Source organism: Pyxicephalus adspersus, chromosome 2 (genome assembly GCF_032062135.1).
Source record: "Pyxicephalus adspersus chromosome 2, UCB_Pads_2.0, whole genome shotgun sequence".
Lineage (NCBI taxonomy): Eukaryota > Metazoa > Chordata > Amphibia > Anura > Pyxicephalidae > Pyxicephalus > Pyxicephalus adspersus.
The window spans coordinates 105,728,660-105,731,963 of NC_092859.1; positions in this window are offsets into that span (position 1 = coordinate 105,728,660).

Consider the following 3,304-nt stretch of genomic DNA (forward strand, 5'->3'; position numbering starts at 1 on the left):
ATGGCAGAACATTGCACAGACATTGCCCTATAAGACTATAGGGACAGGAAAGCTACAGTTCACCTGTCATAGGAGAATGACGTGCTGCACAAGAAAAAGACCTGCTAATCTGTACAAAGGTATCTCGGTAATTGTACCCTGACACTGAGCCTGAACTGACTTGGCTCCTAACACTGCTCACCTCAGACTGCCCTCCCATCCTCTCTGCCTCCATTCCCACTCCCCGCTGTTACACCGAGGCTTCTCACACACAGAAAGACATCCCCAGCACCCCTAAAGAGGTACAGCAGGAAGGGGTAAGGAAGGGCTCCGCGTCTCTCTTTGCCTTTGTGATCCACCAGTAGATCGCGATCAACGTTTTGGGCACCCCTGCTGTACAGGGTAAAGCTATCCATACATAAATTGACTTTAATTGTTTAGATTTTCAAAATTTAATTCATTTGAGGATAACAAAGGTACAAAAAAGAGCTATTTCAACCATTGTCAAACAACAATACTTCACAAACCATAACACAGACATACCATAAAAAATAACACAAAAAAACTATAAACTGGACTAACTATAAGCCCCAGCTGAAATTAGTGTCAGTTTAAATGACTGTGTGATCTTCCACATGATGGCCCTGATTTATTTAAATCTCTCCAAGGCTGAAGACATTTATCACTGATGCTGAGCGATCCAGCAAACCTAGAATGGATTTCTTCAAAGTCATTTGCTAGCAAATGTTTTCAATCCTTGACCACATCCATTTTAGGTTTTCTGAGTCACCCAACCTCACTATTGAAAGTGTATCCTCTCAAGCCTTGGAGAGCTTTAAAAAATTAGGCCCAATGTGCTCAGGCAAAGTAATTCACCTGGAATGAATTTGCAAATAACTAGATAAATAATTGCTAATTTTTGGCAATTGTTTTTAGTCCTGGCCTAGATACATTTCCAATTTGCTGGATCACCCAGGATCCATCTCCCATGATCATCTTCTCCAGTCCAGGAGAGCTTTATTGGGCCCAAAAATTTTTAACATGGGTTAGATTTCTTGAAAAAAAAAAACAGGTTTACTTTTTAAAAATCTTACCAATCCTCCCTAACCTCCCTGGCGGTAACCCCCAGCTACACTCGGGGTGGAATTTTAAATGGGATTCGAAAGCTTACCTGGTCCTCACGTGCCCACGGCGTCCTCCAGTGATGCCCGGCATCTGTGTTGCCTGGCGATGCCTGCCCGACATGTGAAAATTGAGGAAGCAGGGGACGCAAATGCCGAAAGTGCATGGGACATGTGGTTGTTCGGCTGGGGGGCGGGACCAGGCAGAAAATTTAAAATAATAGGTATTTTTAATACTAATATTTTTGATTCTAATATATTTTTATTACGGTTAGACCCAGAAGCAAGACTCAAATAGTACACAGACCAATAAATATACCTCAGCAAGGAGCAAAACAGGAAAGATCTACCTGTCATAGAGTTACCAAATATAGTCCATATCATAGTTGGTGGCTAAAGAAAAGTGGTCTTTTTTTGAGACTTGCAGAGAAGAGATAAATATAACAGATCAACCTAGAAGAAAGGGGATAGCTTGCATTGGAGCACTGACAAAACTGAAATCACCAACAGCCTCTCCTAATGACATGTTTCTGGCAGTCTTGAATGTTTCTAACATGTATAAACCAGAAATAGCCAAGGCAGTAGGCTGACACAAGTGATATGCCAGTAGCAGACATCCTAATACATTTCAAAATAATCTCATGCTGACTTAGGATCTTCAGTATAGCCTCATATGACATTTACAGAAACACAAATGCAGGTGTCAGCACTGTCCTTAACGTTCAATTAAAGAGCATCTGACTACACTGAAACATCAGTGCAAGTTAGGATTTTTCCAATAGTTTCACTTGACTACTTTTTCAAAGCTCCTTCCTTAACCTAACGTTCAGCTGAGAGTCTGTCCTATTCTTTTGGATACTGCTACTGCATGCCAACATGTCACTTCTTTTTCTAAACTTCTTCATTCACCAAATACATCCGTTAAAATAAAACTAAAAAACTAATTGGCTGATGAAATTGAAGCTTGTTACTGGGATTCCACTCACTTAAAGTTGTGAATATGCAGGATAAACTTGAGAGCTAGAAAACTTTGAAATTCTAATTGAAGTTGATAAGTATCCAAATTTTAATATCACCTTCCCCAAAGGACAGTGTTCAGCCTGTTTGCTCCCCTTTTAAATAAAGGCATGGAGGCTAAAAAACAATTTCAAAGAATCTAGGAGAAAGGAACCAATCCCACCATAATATATTTTGAGACAATACCACTGAAGTGGATGCCGACCCAAACAATAGTTAAACAAGAAAAAGGGAAGAGCAAAGAAAAGTCTAATAAACCTAATATGCTTAATTCACTTCACTAAAATATCTTTTTAGAAACAATATTGGTAAAAAGACCATAAACATTCTTGCCATGACTTGATAAAACACTCTCACATATACAGCATCCCGATATCGGTCAATAATATGCTCAAGGTCTTTCCCGGCCCGTTTCGCCCTAGCGGGCTTCCTCAGGGGATGTCTGAGACCTTGGTATATTGACCTTAGGGGTGAAAAAATGCGAGAGTAAATCCTCAGTGTACTTCAACCAAAAAGTAAGGCGAAGAAAATTTGACACAATTGAAAATTTTGGACAGTTATTTGATTAAAGTGATGATAATTGTTGATCAACTATTAGTAGATAGAAGTGACATTATCAGTATCCTAAATTCATTGATTATTTGCGTTTAAGAGTGTAAAAATGATTGTGGAGATGGAGAGAGAGGAATATGGTTTATAATATCTGTAGTTTGCAATAGGAATAAACTGGCTGAAATATTGTTTTTCAATTCTATAATAGAATATTTAGGAAGACTTATAGGTTTAATGAATGATCTAGGATTGGCTTGGTTTTGGACGGCTGCCACCAGCTCTCCCTTAACTTCTCCATTATAACATTTTAATCTATATGGGATATCTTTCTTAACATTGGGAAGTATTTCCTAAATCATTCAATAAAATTATAAGTCACCCTGAACGTTTTATTATAGAATTGAACAGTGAAGGCGAAGCAGCACACTGAAAGAACCATGTAGCAATTTCCTTGCCAGAATTTAAACCCAGCATTAGAACCGATTACCTGGTGCTGCTTCTCACTTTACCAATCTCTTCTGTACAAGGGATTAACCAATACCAAGTTATATTCAGATACAAAAGCTAGTTGAGATATTAATGAATGCATACCTGCATGAATTGGGGTTTTTATCTGCATGGAGTGAACATTATTT